The following is a 19,733-nucleotide window of genomic DNA, read 5'->3' on the forward strand; positions in this document are numbered from 1 at the left end:
ATGGATCAGTGCAGAAAGGACAATAAAGTCACTTTTCCCCTCCACTTACAGCTATCTTCAGAATGAATTAAAAATTATGTGTTGAATCTTAAGAATCAAAGAGGCTAGGAAGATGGCAAAAGATGGCAAGAAGCATTCTTTTGAACACCACAGAAGCTGTGTTAACAAACAGGAAAAAATAAAATGTGGATAGTTCATTTGATTATTTTTAAGATAACGACAGTATTAATTTCAACAACAGTATATGCAGCTTTATCTATCCATTCAACATATATTTATTGACATCCTACTATGAGTTAGCAATTATCAAAGTACCTAGCCCATACGTTGACATTCAATAACTATCCCATGAACTATCCCATGAACTGCTTATGCAATGAGAATACAAACATAATGAAGTCTCTTGAGCTTTACAATCTAGAGGATTAAGAAGATGCTTAATATTTATTGGAGACTTATATTAGGTACTGGAAATTTTAGCCTAACCTTCCATTTAATCCTTATAGTTCATACTTTAAAGGTAAGTGGAAAGCAAGTCACTTAGGAATGCATTGGGTGAAGTAGCAGTTAACCAATCAACAAAGACCTAAATAAATAGGAATTTGTTTTTCCTCACATAACAAGATGGTAGGTGAATTGCTGGAGATGATACAATAGGCTAAAAATATCAGGTTCTACATTTCCATGGTTCGTTTGGTCTTTCTTTTCATCTTCTGGCTTCAAAGTCACAAAATGCCTGGGCAGGCCCACATACCACAACCATATTAAAGACATGAATAACGGGAAAAGGGAAAGAATGGTCCCTTTTAGGCATTTGTCCCTTTTAATAATTTAGAAAAGGGAGCATTAAGAGCATATTAAATGTTTCCTATGCATTATCTCATTTAATTGCCTTCTTTTTGGAATACACCTTTTATTTCTTTTAGTGAGGATCCATGGTAGTAAAAATTCTAAGTCCTTGTCTGAAAATATTTACAAACATGCGCACTTGAATTACAGTTGGGTTAGGTATAAAAATAAGCTCAATATTATTTTCCATCATGAAATATATCTATTTCAAAGATATATATCCACTATCTACTTGAATTCAATGTTAAATAAAAGTCTGGTGTCATTCAGATTATTACTCCATTGTAGTTAATATGCCTTTTGGAATTACTACCTTCTCAATTTTCTTTTCCTTAGTGTTCTGAAGTTTCATACAATGTGTCTAACTATGGGGTGCCTGGGTGGCTCAGTCTGATGGATGTCTGCGTTGGGCTCAGGTCATGATCCCAAGGGCCTGGGACTGAGCTCCATGCCAAACTCCCCTGCTCAGTGAGGCAACTACTTCTCTCTCTCCTCCTGCCCTTCCCCCTACTTGTGCTCACTCTCCTCTCTTTCTAATAATATCTTCTTAAAATGTGTCTAAGTATGGATTTATTTTTATTCATCTTTTTTTAAAGATTTTATTTTATTTATTCATGAGAAACAGAGAGAGAGGCAGAGACACAGAGACACGGGCAGAGGGAGAAGCAGGTTCCATGCAGGGAGCCTGACGCAGGACTCCATCCCTGGTCTCCAGAATCAGCCCTGGGCTGAAGGCAGTGCCAAACCACTGAGCCACCCGGGCTGCCCTATTTTTATTCATCTTGTTCAGCATTTGATGGGCTCTATAAATCTCAAAACTTATCTCAGGTGTTGGCATATCTTCAATTATTTTTTAAAATATTGCCTTTCGGGATTCCTGGGTGGCTCAGTGGTTGAGCATCTGCCTTCGGCCCAGGGCGTGATCCTGGAGAACCCAGGATCAAGTCCCACCATCGGGCTCCTGGCATGGAGTCTGCTTCTCCCTCTGCCTATGTCTCTGCCTCTTTCTCTCTCTCTCTCATAAATAAATAAAATCTTTTAAAAATATATTGCCTTTCTTCCATTCTCTTCACTTTTTCTTACCTATTTCCATTTCTTTTTTTCATATTTTTGTCAAAGAATAAACATTCAGTTTAGTTAAAGCACAGCTGAAATTTACTTGGCTAAGAGGAAGGTCAAACACATACAGATTGCCAGAGAACAAAAGTGAGATATAGTTTATAAAAGAAAAAGTAAACACATTTTGTGGGGAAATGAAACTTATTTTTATGATCCTGGTAGAAGATGGGCTAAAACTGTGTGCTCTGGTGCCACTGACATAGTAGTCAGGTATAGTAAATACCATAAATAGTCATAGTTGTGTGGATTTTTCCACAAAGTACCGTGATTTCACCCATGGAATGCTTGTGGAATACTCATCTATGGATAAGGGCTGCTGCTGTCCTCCTGTTGGTTTCTCCACTTTAGCTAGGGCTGTATCATTTCCTTTATTATTATTCCCTATTTCTCCTCTCTTATTTGCTCTGTGTAACATTCTGGAAAAATTTCTCAGCTTACTGATTCACTCTCCAGTCAGTTCAAGATGCTATTCAAATCATAAAACAATGATTCTTTTTTCCTGATGGCTATAAGTAGATAGATTAGATAGCCTCATGTGATGGGCCAGTTGATATTTTCTATCAGTTAGAACTCAGCCCAGACTGAGAATCAGGGGCCTTGGTTTCTCTTCATCTGAGCCTCCATTCTGGAGTGCTTGGGTTTCTGTATGGAGTAGTTTATTTCCAAGAGCAAGTATGCTGAGAGACCAGGTGGAAACTGGATGGATACTGTGTTACCTTTTATGACTTAGCCTTGGACGTCTTATAACTACTTCTGCCATAGCCATAAGCCTGCCAAAATTTAAGAAATGGGAACCTAGATTCCACCTCTCAGTGGAAGGTATGTCAAAGTAACATTATGAAAAGAGAATGTGGATTGGGAGACAATAATATGCCCAATTGTCTTTCTTTTTTTGTGGTGACTTTCCAGAGTTACTGGTCAGTTTTGTGGTGGGTCACTTAGCCTATATCCTCTTTGTGGGGCACTTTAATGACAGTGGCAGCTTCAGATTCTTAGACAATATGATACATAAACCCAGAGACCACCTGGGTCCTCAGCAGCAGTGTGGTGGTCTCTGCTTGCTGATCTGGTTCCTGTTCTGCTTTTTCTATTAAGGACTTTCCATTTATAGCACACAGACAGCCTTGTTGTCTAAGGCTTGGGTATATATTTATTATCACTTTGGTGATTCAGTGTATGAGTGAAAGATTTTAGCATTTTCTCAACTCATCATATTGAACATAATTTCCTCAGGTTGAAAATTTTACTGTTCTCATTTTATAGTTAAACAATCTGAAGCTCAGAAAGGGGAGGTGACTTACCTATGCTTGAGAGACTGAAACCAGTTTGACTCCAAAGTTACAACATTCCTTCTCTCTTAAAGGTTTCTGTTCATGTCCAAAATATTACAATAGAGAAATGAGACAGATTTCATCAACCACGCATTTAAATCAATATCATTCTCTTGGAATCAAACCTCATATATGAAGTATTTTAGTATCAACAGTAGACAGGGCTTATAAACCTTACTTAATAGCTTAAATACAGTAGCTTCCTATCCTACGATTTCAAAAGACACATCTCACCATTTTAGATAACAAATTCTTTACCAGGAAAAAACTGTGATTTGATAACTTGTAACTGGCATTTATTAGGTATCAGACTCATGGGTATTTTTCAGAATATTTTATAATAAGCTATATTTTATAAAAGTCCTAAAATTGTGTGCTTGTTTTAAGCACAAGAGCAATTAACTTTGTAATTCTCCTCTTACCAAGATTTCTGGATATTTTTCAGAAATCCGTAGTCACTCACAGGAGTGAGTGGTTTTCCCCTCAAGCTGGTTAGCATGGATCTGCTCAGGATAGAGGACCAGGACCAAGCCTGAGGGAACTGGACCATCACAGCTACCTGACAGCATCGTAGCTGTATCACCATTATTTTTGGATAGCTAACTTACATAAAACATGGTACTTTAATATTATATCTCAAATTTGCACTGAGAATTTTCATTGGGCTCTTCTTCACTTTCATATGCTCCATGTCATTTCTTTTCCTCTTTATCTCTTGTTTTTATTATCTTGCAACTCCCATGAAACTCTTGACCAAGTTCTCAACATGCTCCAGAGTAGTGGTCCCACATATGCAACAGTATGATTGGAAAGCACAAGAAAAATATAACACAAAAAAATTTAAAACCATGAGATTAACATGGGAATTAATAACTTTTTATTTTATCAAGTATATTAAAACTTTTTTAAAAAAACGACTACTACCTACTATCATTTCCTAACCAAGGATATGTATGCTTTTAAAGATTAGGAACAACATAATCTTATACTTTAAATTTTAAACACAAAAAGATCATCATAAACCTTTTTTTTTCTTAGTTCTTTCATTTCCCCACAAGAGAAAAACTGGCTTGTGTTTGGGAACTATTTTTCTAGGTAACATGAATCATTGTTTCTTCTCTTCTCTTACTCCAGTGTGATGTCACCCACTGCTATGACTGGACATCAACTGGCATATCAGTCTCCCTTTTTCTCTTCACAGCCTTCCCTCTTACAGATTGACTTCCTGGTGAGTGGTCTGCTGAGTATACCTACAGCTATTGTCTACAGGTCATCTTTGCTTCACTCACCAGGCAATGAACCGCTTTCTCCATTCACCCATGAAATATGGGGAAACCATCCATGTTAGTCATTAGTAGCTGCACAAAATTTTTCCTATATAGATTCAATAACTTTATATACTTGCATTACTTGGGCAGGTATATTATGGGATCAACAATCTTATTTAATCCAAAGGCTTGTTGGTTTTTAAAATGGTACACGAGCAATGTCCAATGCAATTTCTTTTTTCATTAGGGAAGAAAATCATTCCCTCAAGTCCTCAGCAGACACCCTATATGTAATATCTCATGGCCCCCTCATCCATGATTATAATTTCATTTATGTGATAGTTTCACATTCTCAACAAAGAATCCACCATTTCTAGTTGCAGGTGCTTCATTTTTCATGGATCTTATCATTAGATTCCATTAGGTTGGGCTAGTGTTCCCCAAAAGATAGTCCACTAGATCAGACTGCTGAAGAAAGAATTCCTTGACAGAATTAAAGGGGGGCAGGGAAAGGGAAAGGAAAGGAAAAGGAAAACGAAGGAAAGAGAAAAGAAAAAGAAAAGAACTGCTTGGCCAATAAATTTGGGGAGACTAATACAGCTTCTCTTAAAGATTCACAATGTCCACTGGCATATGAAATAAAGTCCACAGAAAGCCTGCAGTAAAGAAACCTTATACCTTCTTTTAATCTAGGAAACTTAAGATTTCCTAAGAGAACTGGACTTCAGGAACTTCATTTCTCATAACATTGATTAACATCTGGTAGAACCAGGGTCTGCACACTTTGTTCCATTTTCTCCCACCTGGAGATGTTGGTTCTATCAGTCATTCCACATGGTGGAAAAAGAGCAAAAAAACCTCCAACTAGAATTGTAAGGTCTCAATAAAGTCTGAAAAGCCTGTAGTTTTTTGCTTCTCAGATGTTGCAATTCACTTGCCAACCAGTTTGGTAGCATGTGTCATGTAGCATCAGATTGCATCTTGTGCATTACATAACTGCTCTTGGGCTTTGATGGCAGGAGTGTGAACTACATACCATAGCAGCTCATGCACCACTGACCATATGAGGTCTTGGAGTAAATTCAATCAATTGGGTGTAATTGACTTGAAGTTTCCACAATGAACAGGTTATTCCTTTATCTTTGAGGTCAGTTCTCTACTGAGCAATTACAAAGTCTATACCTCTCATCCTTCCCACAAAAGCTCATTAAAATCAGCCAATTACTAAGTGACCATCAAGATCCAAGCTCCACCCCACAGCGTCCACTCTGTGGACAAACCCTCTCCCTTTCATTGGCAAAGGTAGCCTGGCAGTACCCTGGCTAATTCTTTCTTGATTCTTCACCCTAAGTACTCTCCAAGACCTTGGAGGAGGAGAAGGGGAGAAAAAGCAAGAACCAAAACAGGAGGTCTGCAATAGGGTTGAAAGATACTCTAGAACAACCGCTTCCAACTATTGAGAGGACACAGACCCCTTCAAACATCCAAATATTTCAGACTTCAGCATGACTGGGGACATGCTTTGAATACCTGCTAACTGAGAAAATCTGGAACAAAAAGTTAAACTAAATTCAGTAATGATTTAAAACAGTGAGGATACTTTCCATAGCAAGACAGAGAAATCCAGATTCAATCTGACCAGAAAAAGGACTGCAGAGAGAGTTGATTCACCAGATTGGTATGATCATCATGACCCCAGTGTCCTTCTATCATGAAACTCCAACCCCTCACTGTGGGTTTTGTCCCCAGACTGGCAGCACAACAGTGGTGGCACTCCAGCTGCCACATTCAGACACACATATGATAGTTAAGAAAATCCATCTCTTGTGGTTCTTTTATAGAAGGGAAAGGGTCTCCAGAAGCTCTTGAAAACCTTTTTCTCAAGTTTCATAGGCCTAAATATGTGCATATGCCCATTCCTGGACCAATGATGATCACAAAGTAAGATTAAATTGTAACAGATCAGGCTCACTCTTGGAGCTGGGAGTGAGGTCCAATTTCCCAGGCTCTTGCCTGCAAGGAAAAAGGGTAGATGAGTTCCATTAGGATGACGGGAAAAACACATATCAGGCAAGCAAACAATAGTACTTGCCTCTTCCTTTTAGATGAATTTGTAGTTCACTAACATGCCTTTGAAAAACAAGAGTGAATAAATATGTATGGCAGTTTATATATTGATCTACAAGTGAATGGTTTTATAGACTCTTAAAATGCTTTCAGCTGCATGTACCATAATATTCAACTAAGGTGGTTTAAATAATTGTAGTTTACTTTTCTCACATAACAGAAACATCTAAGGTAGATCATTCCAGGCTTGGTTCAGTGGCTCACCAATGTCATGACTCTAGATCAGCTACTCAGTGTGATTCCCTTAACTTTCTCTTCATGGTCAGAACGTGGTTTTGCTGTTGTTCCACATATTTCATCCCTACGAGACAACTGGAAGGGGAGAGAAGAGGGGATGGAAAGGGAAGAAAAGGGGGAGATAGGGAGAACATCTCTCTTCAAAGAATTCTTAGTCTAGGCTTCTCTGAATTCAGAGCTTGAGACAAAGATTTATGCACAGGTATTCAGTTAGGAAATGCGATTCCCTAATAAAGAATAGGAGTCTCAGATATGAGAAGTGAAACGGGAATGGAAGGAAAGCCAACACAGGATGTGTTATGGATGTGGCTACCTCTGTGAGAAACTGGTACTCAAATGTTTTGGGACTTTCTGAGAAGTCTTATGAACTATATGTCATAATTGTCCATTCAGGAGACAAAAAGAGAAAAGGTTTATCACCTCTGACCTCCCAGTGGTCAAAGTCTGTCTCCCAGATATTAAGTTCCCTCATACCACCAAGTTATGCTGCATGAGGGCAGAGAACAGGGTCCCCATGGATTTCCATAACTGCAGCATCAGAGGAGCTCCAGAACAGGAAGTGAGAACTCTAATGCCAGGCGAGGCCCTGTCAAACCCTACCTGCACAGATGGGCACTGGCTTGCACCAAGCTGGTCACCCCAGTGGAGAACTGGGGGAATTTTTAAAATGGTACACCAGCAATGTCCAATGCAGTTTCTTTTCTCTCAAAACCATTCCCTCAAGTCCTCAGCAGACACCCTATATGTAATGTCTCATGGCATCCTCATCCATGACTTGGTGTCATGCTTACCCATAAATGCAAAGGAGACTATGAATATGTGTATTTGCCGTTTTTAGCCTCTAGAGAAAAAGCTGGGTTTTGCCAGGAAGATGTAAGAGGGTACAATATATGTTCTTGATTAGTGTAAGGTATTTTTATGAACACTCTGTTAAAATTCTGTGCTCAAGGAAAAGAAAGAAAAGGAATAACAACAACAACAACAACAACAACAAAAGCCACCAAGATGATAACAGAAGAGACCATTGGCTGTCCCCAGCATCCTCTCATCTTCCACAGTAATAGAATATTTAGGACAAAACATGTCTGCCCAAAACAAAGACTGTCATTCCCAGCCCCTTGACAGACAGATTGGTCATATGATTCAAGTCTAGACAATGCAATGGAGCAGATACAAAATACGTAATGTCAGGGTAAGAGTCAGAGTTTATTCGGAGCCATAGTGAGAAGGAGGAATAAAGGATTATTGACAACACTTTGTTCTACTTCTATGTGGTTCCAAGCTAGGTCTGTTGCCTAGATTTCGTTTTTGATCCTAACATCAACCTATGGGGAAGGCACTATTGTACCTGTTTTACAGTTTAGGAAACTGAAGCTCAAACAGACATTTGAATTTTATTTTAAAGACAAAGAAAGTCATGTAAAAGTGGTAAGGTTCTTTCCCTTAGTAACTGCCCCTGTGTTTCAGTACACTTTCCTCACTCCTCATCTCTCAGCGGTGTCCTCAGGGTCTTTCCTTTCCCTGACCATTTCCAAAGTTGTGAGAACCACTCACTGGGGAAGCAACTATATGTTGCTCAAAGATAAAGATCAAGTGCCTCAAAATAAAAGTCAGAGGATTGGGGTGCTTAGTTTCCCAATGAGATTTTTCTACTACTAGAAACAAAGTTAGACCCCAAGGGGAGAAGGGAGGAAAAGAAAGCACGGGGCAACTGAGACATATGGGGAGGGAAGGGAAATTCAGTTCTACTGGAGGGGGGAATTGGTAGAGTTTTTGTACCTCAATGATCAGGAAACTGAGAGTGAGCTGTATCCTGCTCAGTGTCACCAACCTGAGGGCACTCCCAGATCCTCCATGCCCCAACTAGTCTACATAAAACCCAACATCTAATAGTCCCAACCCCTTTGGGTGATAGATGGCCCAAGGGAAAGGCTCTCTCCTAACCAAAGGTAGGCTGGGAAGAACCAATTGGATAGTTATTGAATAGAGCCAGGAGAGCAGTCGAAAATATGGGATAGAAACAAACAAGTTTGGACATGGAGAGATGCTAAAAGATATTTCACAGGTGAGATGGATCTTTAGTGCAGCCCCACTGAAGAGAGTATGTTCTCAACCACAGATGAATAGAGGAACTTCTCAGCCATGCAGCTGCAACAGGACTGGCAAGATCAGCAGAACCACAGAACCCAGGATAGGACTCAAGAAACTACAATGTGTGTGTGTGACTCCAAACCCCCAGTCTCATTGGGGCCAATACCATATCTCCCAGCAGTTATTGAGGGAGAGCAGTATTTGCTGTTCTAAGATCATTACAGGGAGAAACTCAGCCAAGCTCATTCCTATTCCTCCTATATTGCAAAACTGAGGGGTTATTTATACAGCAAGCAAATGCCAACTCAAAGAAACTGGTCAGTAAAAATAATCACAATTTTACTACATTAAAGTATGTGAAAATAGAGTATAGCTGAACAGAAAATCCATAAAAAGAAGGTTCAGATGTGCATACCAAAAGAGCTTCAGCTTCTTCACATAAAAGCTCAGCTCTGGTTGTATAAATTCAGCTAAGTCCAATTCTAGACAAAGCCTGAAATGGTAAACAAGGGAGGCTTTGCTATATCATGGGGAGCTTTTGACTCTACCAACAGAAAACCTAACCAGAAAGGACTTAAACAATAAGGAAAAGCAACTTCTCTTACCTATCAAGAAGTTTCAAATCTGGTTATTCAGCAACTCTAGAAAGTCCTCAAAGAACCAGATTCCTTCCCTCTTCCCACTCCTATCCTCATCATACTAACATGTTCTCTTCACCCATTCCCGCCAGGATTCCAAGGAGGCTACCCTAGTCCCAGTGGTGATTGTGGTGACACGCCAACAATAGCATTCCAAAACAGAAAAACCGGGCATCATTTCCTCCTGTGCAACTCTTCTGAGAAGCAAGAAAATCATTTCCCAGAACCCCACCCCAGAGCAGACTTCCACTCATTGGCCAGATTGGGTCACATGCTCACCTTTAACCCATCCCTGGCAAGCAGATGGAGAGACTACTATTGGTGTAATCAAGCAACCCCCGAGTGCTGCGTATTAAAAAAATCAAGGTCTGATTAACAAGGAAGAACAGAGGAAATGACTGTTGGTAAGCCAGTGAGCTTTGTCTGTCACAGCTTTCATGTCACAAATCAGAGAATGATAGGATGGTTTGCAATTGAGGAGAGGGTTCTATGCCACCTACTAGGACCATAGAAGATCTTCGAGGTATCTGACCTAGTTATTTAGCTCAAATTCATCTTCTTATATCTAATAAGAGTGCCCTATGTTTCAACATCTTTAAACAAATATTTCAGCTGTATGGTAGAGAATAGGATCGGACAAACCTATGTATCAATCCTGGCCCCATGATGTGCACATACATAAGTGACCCTCATTGTGTCATTCCAAGGTGGCTTCTTTCTCTCATAATCTTGTGTCTATTGTGGAGATTAATAAACAAGGAATCTCAGTGTGCAATAAGTACTATGGAATACAAGGATTCAGATTACCTTTTAAATTATAATCCTAGGATTAAAATGGACTGCCCTGATTTATTTGGAGACTAATCGTTGCTAAAATTATCCCACTGAATTTAGCTCTTGAACCTAGGTTGATAAGGGAATCAATCCACTCCATAGCATAGTAAGTACAAACCTAAAAATATTTTTAGCAAAGAACTGCTGCAAGATATATTTGGTTAAAACCATAATAACAAACCAAAATAAGTCCTTATCAGCAGACAAGACATTCTGCTTTTTGATAAAAGTACAAATTTAGGGGGATTTATTGAAGTGAATGTTACATTAGCAGAGACATTGCAAATGTTTACCCAGAATAAAGACAGTTAAATGAGCACAGAGTAACTTCCAATGTCTTCCCATCAGCTTTATAACATTCTCATATTGTTCTTCAAGAAGTCCCATTTTTAACCTCTCACTCTTCATCTCCAAAACCTACCATTTTGTTGCCTATCTAATAAGTTTCCAGCCCCTCATTCTAACATCCAGTGACACTGCAACCTGGTCCATCTAACCTTTCACCTTTTCCTACCTTACAGGGAGTCCTTCATCCCATCCCTATACCTACCCCAATGCACACAGCTCCCCACCTGACCTGCCTCTTTGTCTACCCTCAGTCTATGCAATCTTTTCCATCCATTCCTGAAGAAAGATGGTCAAGGCCTCTGATCAAGGATCCACACATCCCTCTTCTGTCCCATACCATGTTCATGCTGTGGGAATTAGGAAATTAGGGCTCTTAAGTCAGACAATGCTCCAATTCAAATCTTCTCTCCACAACTTACTAGTTCTGTGCCTACGGGCAAGTCCTGTGTGACTTTTTAGAACTTAGTTTCTTCATCTTCAAAATGAGGATAATAACAAATTTCTCCACCTAGGTTTATTGAGTATTAAATAAAATAATGTAGATAAAGAGTTTTTGCATCATACCTGGAACATGCTGTGAGTAAGGAAAAATTTGGTAATTCTTGGTTGCTAAGTGTTCCAATTCTCTGCTCTCAAATTGCTTTCCAAATCTATGTCCTGCCTCACTGAAATTCCTGTGGGGAGTAGCCAGGAAGGGAATATCTCTTCCTCTGCCCAACTCCTCATCAAGTTTTGTTGGCCACCACCATCTAGGTTGAGGTGGCTTTGCCAGGTTTGGGTCATGACTGAACTTTCCCTATTGCCACTAATCCCCATGTAAATTGGAGATGGCAGTTCCTCCAGAGCTCTAGGCCTATTCCAATACAGAGCTTTTCCAAATACAGCTATTCCTTTGTGTGTTTTTAGGAAGAGGTATAATAAGAGTCGAGATGCATGTACTTCGCAGGGGCAGGACTGTCACAGGGCAGCAGGAGGACACCTGGAAGGCAGGAAGGAAGAATGCTAAGAGCTCTGAGAAGAGCTCAGAAAATTTGGGGTAGAGCATCAGAGCCAAGGAGAGAAGCAAAAGTGAAGACAAGACATTCCTGCAATCCAAAAACATGAAGAATAAAACCTGAGAGAGGAGAGGAGGAGACACAAAAATTGGAGCTTCAACAAAGGAAGGAAGTGAAGGAGACCCCAGATCTCAGCAGAAAAGCACCTGTTCCAGATTGGAGCAGTAAGACTTAAATAGACTCATGTTGAGGAATGCCACTCTCATGCCATCTCTTCAACCCAATGGAAACACAGGAAGGTACACTCCAGGTAAACCTCGGAGTAAATGAGAATGGGGAAGATGCCAAATGGGGAGAGACAGAAGCTAGGAAAGTCAACCCAGAAGGAAAGGACCTCCAGAAAGGATGCCTTCAAGAAAGAGACTAGAATGGTAGTCTTCCCGACATGGCTGAACTGGTGTGAAATTGTGCAAGGAGCAAAGGGCTGATTGGGGAGAATCAGTAACAGCTACAAAGCTGTTACTTTGGAAGTAGGGGAAGAGGGCAATTTGCGGCAAGTAGGAAATGAAAGTAGTCATAATACACTACAATGCTCGACTGTGAATACTTGTATAATAATGTAAATACTGTTAATTTAACCAAAAATATTGTTAATTTAACAGAACTCCATTGGGAAGGTGAAGGAGCACAAGCAGATAGCATGGAGGTGGGGTCAGAAAACAAACTCCTCACCTACAGGCCAGTAAATAAGTCTGAACATATTTTAGAAACATGGAACTGTAAAGAGATTCCCAGAGAATGGAAAATGACTATGTTTAGAAAGATGCTCTTTGGGGACTGCAAAAAGCAGGAGCTTCCTGAGGCAGACTTACCAGTCTTCAGTAGTTTCTGACTTTTTAAATTAAGGGAATGGACCATTTCAGTAAAACCAAAATTTAGATAACAAAAAAAAAAAAAAATTTAAAAAGAAAAAGGTCAAATTGATCAACATACTCCAAGTCAATGTACTAGCTTCTCATCAACTGAGTGCTAGTTAATTTTTTGCTTACAGATATTTTCACATTTTATTGAACTGTATTTAACAGGATCCAGACTAAAGAGCAAACAGAGAGTGAAGGGGTATCATTTCAGGGGTCCTGCAAGGAGCTCCCTCCTCAACAGTATTAGCAACACTCCTTATTCTCTCCCCATCACAGTCATACTGACCTGGACCTCCAGAAGCCCTCTCCTTAAATCTAGCTCTTTGAGTCCCTTATTGGCACCATAATAATGAGTGAGCATGTTAGCTCACAGAAGCTGACAGAAGTTAACAGGACACAGTTTGGGGATGAAAATGGTGACGAGCAGGATGGTGTTAAGGAAACAGGAAACATGATGTGATGAGCACTGAGTGTTATACGCAATTGATACACTACATCTGAAACTAAGTATGTACTTTATGTTGGCTAACTGAATTTAAATTTAAGAAAAGGAAACTGGATAAAGAGCAAGGGCCAATCTCCACAAGGCCAAATGTGCACTGACAGACAGAAGTGGTATAATTCGAGGCAAAATGGGGTTCTCAGAACAATTCTTCCAAGAGTTAGCTGTGATCATATCTGGAAGAAACAGTCAGTGAGGGTAACTTAGACTTACGGTATTGTGCTGCCCATAAAGATCTTGCCATTCTGTTCCCCATTTGGAGCCTGTGGTGGTCATCCCCCAGGACAGCCCCCCAGTGATCCTTCCTCCTGGTATTTGCTCCCTTGTGTAGTCTCCTCCCACATTTTACCAGGATTCTGTCTTGGTCCCTGTCAGATCATCTGCACAAGGGGAATCAACATGCCATGTCATGAGCAGTCCTTAGGAAGAGGCCTGGGTAGATAAGAGACTGAGGCCAGCTGCCAACAGCTCCATGAGTGAGCCTGGAAGCATATGCTCCAATTCAGCCAAGCCTTCGGGTGACTGCAACCCCAGCAACATCTAGATTGTACTCCTTTAAGAGACTCTGTGTCAGGACCATCCAGCTAAGCTGCTCCTGAATTCTTAACCCCCAGAAAACATATGAGATAAGAAAAGTTTGCTGTTTTAAGCCACTACGTTTGGGGAGTAATTGTTACACTGCAATAGATAAGCAACGCCAGGCCTGACAGCCAACCAACTTGTGTGCAGGCTCCTGACCACCTATGTATTATTATCCCCATTTTGCTGCTGAGAAAAAAGAGGCAAAAAGAAGTAATTTGCCCAAGGTCTCACAGTAATTGGAAGCCCCACATCTTGAACTCCATCAACTTAACCGTCAACATACTCAACAAATATTTCAGTGACTTTAGTATTAAGTAAAATTCTAATAAGGGCTATTGGTCTTCAGAATGTGTAAAAATGATGCTTTAAGGAAACAAGTACATGAAAATAAACATGCTTAATATAGCACCTTTTGCAACTACTGAGTGCCCCCAATATTTCTTTCTATTTAGGTTGTGAGCAGAGGTAGGTACAAAAAGAGGAAACGTTATTCTGATCCTTGATTGGGGCTTGTTGCCAGAGTTTGGTCTTATCCTCTGCAGCACATAATTTGTGATAAAATTGGCAAGAGAATGTATGCTCCAATAACTTGGCCGATTGCATTATGCAAACAGAGCCTTAAAGAGTATTATTTATGATAAAAGCTGACTAAGGATTCTTACATGAGAAGAATGGGGGTTGGGGGAGCATGTGAAACACCTGAACACAATAAAACCCAAGCAGAAGTATATAATGTTGACATTCTTTTGGCTTTTATTTTAGAATAAAATGTCTTTCCTATTCTTATAACCACTGGGATTTTTTTTTTTATTTCAAGAAACATCACATGCTTACATACAAATCCTCTATTTCTCAGGCTAAGATATTCAAGATGCCTACGTGTAGTCTCAGCGTCTCTAGGAAGGGTAGTGCAGAGCCTGGTATTCTCCATAGAGACATAGGAGAGCACCACATGGTGGGAAGTAGGAAGAGTAAGTCAGGGACCCATCAGGCTGCTAATATCTACTGAATATCAATGGACAAGTTTTTGGAATCATTAAGAGCTGTGACCCTCCCTTCTTTTTCCCTCAGCTTCCTGAAGGAAGAGAAGAGATAAGAGAAGTCCAAAGTATTCAGCAGGACTAGCCTTATTCTTTAAGCCATGATCAAGAGCTGACTCCAAGGCCGATAAAAGTTTGTCCATTTAGAAAGTTTCTGCCCTATAATTTCGGGTGATATTCCTCCATAAATAGAATGGCTCATAACCGGTATTTCGTGTGTGTGGTTCTAGGATTGTTACATAATTTTGGTGTGCTTCATTGCAATGACTTCCCAGTACACTTAGAACAAAACCTAAACTCCTTATGGAGCCTAGAAGACTCTGGATAATATGGGTGCTGCCAACCTTACCCAGCCTTTTCCTTATACTCTCCCTAGGGTCATGGCCAGGTTTCAGCCACTCTGGCCCCTTACATCCTCAGGTACGCTTCGCCAGGCAGTAGGATTTCCTGCTTCTCCTACTTTATCTCCCCTTTTTTTCTCGGGCTGGCTCCTTCTTGTGTTCAGATTCCTGACCACCCAATGTGAATGAGACCTCCTTCCCTCAATCCATCCTATCACCTTGATTCACTTTTTGCCACTTAACACTATCAGAAAATAATTTATTGAATTATAATATCATATAATCTGACACTTATTAAGTAGTTTCTACATGCCAAGCAGTTTTAAGGGCTTTCATTGTTATAACTCATTTAGTCCCAATACTAATCCAGTATACCCACTACAGGTGAGGAGACCAGGACAAAGGTTAAGTACCATGCCTGAAGTGACACAACTACTTGGTGGTGGAACCAGGAATCACCACAGGATTTGTTTCTTGTTTTTTAATCTGTCTTCCATTGGTCTGGAAACTCCATGGGAGAAGGACCTTTGCAGGTCTTGCTCACTGCTAATATCCCAGGATACTGCCTACCCCATAGTACGTGCTCAATAAATAGACTTTTGATTAATGAATGAATAGGAAGATATCAAAGCCCTACCCCTGCTCCCACCCTTTCCATGTTCTGGGATATGTGTGTAGATGTTATGCAATCCTTTATTAATTTGTGCCAGGTAGGTGAATCAGGTGACCTCTGCTTCAAACAGAATCCTGCTAAGGTAAGGTGGTGTGAAGTATCAAAAAGTCTCCTTACCTGGGCACCTGATGGTGTTGAGACAGACGTCCTCCAGCCCAGTCAAGGACGCTCTGCCAGCTGGGCGTTGCAAATGATGTTGCAGGCACTCCACGCATCTGGGACTCGGTTGTTAGCTTTCTTACTGTTTTTCATGTCCTCCTTTGCCATCTTGGCTGTGAGGGACACTTGGAGTTTAAAAAAAAAAAAATCAAGACGAGTGGGCTGGGCTGGTTTCTGGAGGAAAGATCCTAGAGCAATTACTAGAAAATGTCCCAATAGGACCAGAGCCCTGGGTCCTTTAGGGCACTCTAGGGACATGGGATATGTCTGAAAACAGGAAAAAAGGGGGAAAGCAGGGATGCCGTATATTACAACATTTTCTTAATAAGAAAATTTTAGTTTATAATTTAACCAAGGTGCATTATTTCCCAATTTATTATCCTCAAGGTTGGCTCCTTGGTTGTTGACCGCCCATGGGTGGGCTGGATTAACGCTCTCCTAAACACCTGCGTGTGCCTCGCGCTCACACTGCCTGCAGCGAGCTGGGGCGGCGCGGAGGGTTCCCGACACCGACACCTGGAACTTCCTCGGTTCCTCTCCGGAATCCCGGCGGGGCCGCAGTAAACCCGCAAGCCTGGCGTTCTGGGGGCGCCGAGCCCCTCGGCGGATCCGGACGCGGATGGCTCTCCTGGCCTCTTTCGAAAACCTGCCAGGCGCCAGCCCAGTGGCAAGCTTCCCTCCTGGGCTCCACCCCGCAACCGCGTTCCCCAAGTCACCATTAGCGCGCCTTCCTCTCCGCGCTGGGCTGTCGCTCAGTCCCGGAGGCCTCGGAGGGGGCCCTTCTGCCTACTAGAGAGGAGGAGGCTGTGGTTGGAGGGCAGCACAGCGCTGAGGCCCGGCAGGTGGGTGCGGGCCTGGGAGCCCGAGATTTCCACGTCTGGCTCTACCAGGCTGCCCCTGGGATCTTCCCCCGCAGCTGCAAGGCTGGGAAAGGCCTCTTGTAAAAGTTTAAGCCGGAGCACAAAGAAACTATCGAGCGTCTTCTTTGCGCTCGGAGTTGTGCGGACACCGGGCATTCAAAGATAAAACATGCAGCCACTGCCTTCAAGGAGCTCGAAGTCTGATGGGCTGCACGGGCTGCTACAGGGCTCCACGCGAGGCTGGGAAAGGGGCGTGGGAAGAGCGGGCGTGAGAGTGCGAGCATTAGAAGAGGTCTTAGCCCAGCACGGGAATCCGAGAAGGCTCCCTAGAGGAGGTGAGGGCTTGAAAGAGTCCTCAAGTACGGAAAGGACTTGGTTGAAAGGAGAGTAGAAATGCTCCCTACAAGACCCAGAGCCGCCAGAAAGGGAAGGGCGCCTTGGACCTTGCCTAGTGCTGGGGGAGAGGAAGCGGGGCCAGAAGTAGATAGGTCCTGACCTCGAGGTCTCTCCTTCACTTCTACAGGAGCAACAACAGTTCGATGGCATCATCCTTGTGGCTCAGTCGTCCAGACACAAGGCTGAGGTTGGCACGAGGCGTGCTTTGAGTAATTGCGCTGCGTGAAGGTGCGCATACGTACTTAAGGGTGTGCCTGGATTCTTTCCGCAAACGCAGAAGCGGAAAGGCAGTTTCCCAGGGAGGTCTCCAGCTTTGGGGAGGGGCTTGACCGTCTGAGGCCCGAGCTTTAGGTTTCGGATAGAGCAGTAGGCGCGCTTAGGTGACCTTTGTCCTAAGACCTGTTCCAGGAGTAACCAAAGCTCCTGGTTCTCCCTAGGGGCCACCTCTCCAGGACGTCTGCCCCGTAGTCCAGGCCAGGAGGGGAGGCGGAATTGAGGGGACAGCGCAGAAGAAGATAGAGCCAAGGGCTGGAGTCAGCACCTGGAAAAGACTGAGATTACGGGAACTCCTTCGAGTGGATCAGAACTGAGTCTTGAGTAAACCCGCAGCAAACCAGCACTGTGCAAGGATTGTAAGCGGCTGCGCGGTTCGCCTGGAGACCCTGGGATGCCAAACTGGGGAGGCTTGGCCTTCAACCCTGAGTTCACTGGCAGCGCGGAGTTCAAGTCTCAAGGACACGAGATGCTCAGGGGACACTTGTTCCCTCCAGGTCGGTGCAGCCTGACCCAGGCGCCAGGGGCTCCAGAACCCTGGAAAGTCCTTTGGCGCCCTGCCCACAAACTGCTATCCCACCAGGGCTTGCCCCTCCCTACTAATCCGCTCAGGGGTCAGAGATTATGAACTAGGATGGAATGTGAGATGTTTAGAGAGTAGCGCAGACAAAAAGAAAGAAGAGGAAATTTGAAGAACTGAACGAGGGCGCACGCCTGCCCGGAGTTGCCTCGGGGCAACTAGAAGGAGTTGGCTCAGAGGCTGCAAAGAGAAGAAAAGGTCTACGACCTTGTGCCAGATCCCCTCCTTGAGCAGTTTCTTAGAGGTTGGTTTGCATTAGCCCAAACCAAAACTGCGTGTGGGTTTGGTGTCCCTCGAGGGTTCCAGAGTGAGAGTTGGGCGGGTCTCCGCCAGACGCTATAGCTCCCTGCAGATACAAGCATTTCTGTCCTTCTTTCCTCAAACCAGAGCCATCGCCCAGTGGAATTCAAATTGCCTGGCTCTTAGACCTCCGATCCCTGGCAGGCTCCGAGCGCAGTGCTCAGTCCGAAAGCTAGTCCAACCTGAGTAGAGGTTGCCTGAGACTCTTGAAACCCTCCCCGGACTGGGTTGAAAAACACCTCTACTTCCTGATGCGTCAAGCTAAGTGAAACTTCTTGCAGAGAAAACGGGGTTAGAGGGCAGGATGAAGGCCCGGCTGGTGCTGAGAGTAATGTAAAGACTGTGCGCCTGCTCACAAGCCCACACCGAGGTGGCGCACTTGGCCTCAGGTATATTGTCAAGGAAGCCAGGTCTCCCACCACAGCCTAAATGAAATAAGCCCAGGCGTAAAAATCAGTCTTCCAGTGAGATCTATCTATATGACAGGTTTTGGTGGCTCCGACAGTCTAGTCAAGGAGTTTGCCTTTGGCTTGCAGTACCATCTAATTTTTAAGACCTGGCCCCGCGTGGGGTGGAAAACAAAATGGGGTTTTCAAATCTCATACACCTGGCATTACCACTTACCACTGGAGTTATTTGGCAAGTCACTTAGCCTTTCTCAACCTCAGTTTCCTAATCTGCAAAATGGGCATAGTGCCCACCTCTCCGAAGGGCGTGCTCAGGATAGGAAATGCCACAGGTCTAATTGTAGAAAGGAGATGCAAAGCCTTCGCCTCAAACTTGATACACTACATGCTAAAGAAAGCCCCTCTCTCCCTGTCTCTTCATTTTCTGCTTACCTCCCCCACCCCCAACTCCTCCAAGCTCTCGGAGCCGCGCGTTTCTGGTCGGTCCTCCCGAGAGAGGCTGGTGCAAAAGCCAATAAGCCTGGAACACACGCAGGTCCTGCTGGGCCTGGGACAATGGTTTCCATTTAATAAATATTTCCCCCAAGGGCATTTCACATTGGGCAGGCAATTATTCAAAGGAAACAGGCACGCAGGTTGGCTCTGCGGGTTATTTCGTCCTCTTTACCCGAAGAATGCTCATCTGACGCAAGAAACGAGTCTTGAATTCTCGCTGGGTGGAAGAGGTGCCCAGGGACAAATCGACCCTGGGTGCCGATGCAGCCCGAGACTCCATTCTACGGCATCCGTAGACGGGGCAAGGGGGGAGCGCCCACGCCCCACCGGGAGGAGGCCCGACCTCCGGACTGTCCTTCCCGTATGAA

Source organism: Vulpes vulpes, chromosome 11 (assembly GCF_048418805.1).
Source record: "Vulpes vulpes isolate BD-2025 chromosome 11, VulVul3, whole genome shotgun sequence".
Classification (NCBI taxonomy): domain Eukaryota; kingdom Metazoa; phylum Chordata; class Mammalia; order Carnivora; family Canidae; genus Vulpes; species Vulpes vulpes.